Genomic DNA, 744 nt, shown 5'->3' on the forward strand with positions numbered 1-744 from the left:
TATAATATGTGCGTGTGTTTGTCTTCATTCAAATATTTTATTTGATATTTTTATAGCTTAATTGGAAGAGCAATTAACATCAGATATAGACTATATAGGAATCGGACATCAGACAATATTTGGATTTACGATAGCCAGTCATCTGCTGACATAATGTTGAGGAAGTTTTGTATTTTCCCGTTTTTTATTTTATGCATCGCTTTTGTAAGAAAGAATTTTTGCATTATCTATTAATTTTAAACATGAAAATGATTGTTTTGATACTGACGACGATCATAGCAGTAGCATTTGGTTAAAACCATTTATAATCTCATCTTTTCTTATTTTAAGAATCTCTACTTACTACTAACATCAATATGTTGGACACTTTTTTTTAATATTTCAGATCATATACAGTTTACTAACGGTGGTATTTGTACATGAGTCAGCCAGACAAACAATTCCAATCCCGAAGGTACAGTATGCAATCAATCGTGTTTTATATTAGATAAATGAGTATAAATTTTAAATACTTCAATCAATGCTTTATTACTCTTATAGCTGCATGTAAATTTGTTGTTAACAGGGAGGTTTCATTTGCGAACGCGTGCGGTTAGTGTGACGGAAATGTCATCGTTTTGACGGCATACGCCGGTAACGGTTAGCGCTAACCGATGGGGCGTTCTCACACAGGTGCTGATGGTTAGCTCCAGGGGCTGGATTTATCAAACTAGAAGTCAGCTTATATTCGTCTTAAGTCCGTTT

The 744-nt window shown here is 33.7% G+C and overlaps 1 long non-coding RNA gene across 4 annotated transcripts in view; it reads left to right on the forward strand.

Annotated features, from left to right (window-relative positions):
* LOC117106453 overlaps positions 1 to 454 on the forward strand; it is a 20419-nt gene extending 19965 nt beyond the window's left edge. For all 4 annotated transcript variants that reach the window (XR_004445072.1, XR_004445070.1, XR_004445071.1 and 1 more), the window contains 2 exons: positions 57 to 204; positions 386 to 454. This is a non-coding gene — a long non-coding RNA (uncharacterized LOC117106453). The remainder of the gene's footprint in view (positions 1 to 56; positions 205 to 385) is intronic.
* Positions 455 to 744: the final 290 nt, after the last annotated feature.

Source organism: Anneissia japonica, unplaced genomic scaffold, assembly GCF_011630105.1.
Source record: "Anneissia japonica isolate Jap-2015-1 unplaced genomic scaffold, ASM1163010v1 scaffold288087_len32455_cov130, whole genome shotgun sequence".
NCBI classification, from domain to species: Eukaryota; Metazoa; Echinodermata; class Crinoidea; order Comatulida; family Comatulidae; genus Anneissia; species Anneissia japonica.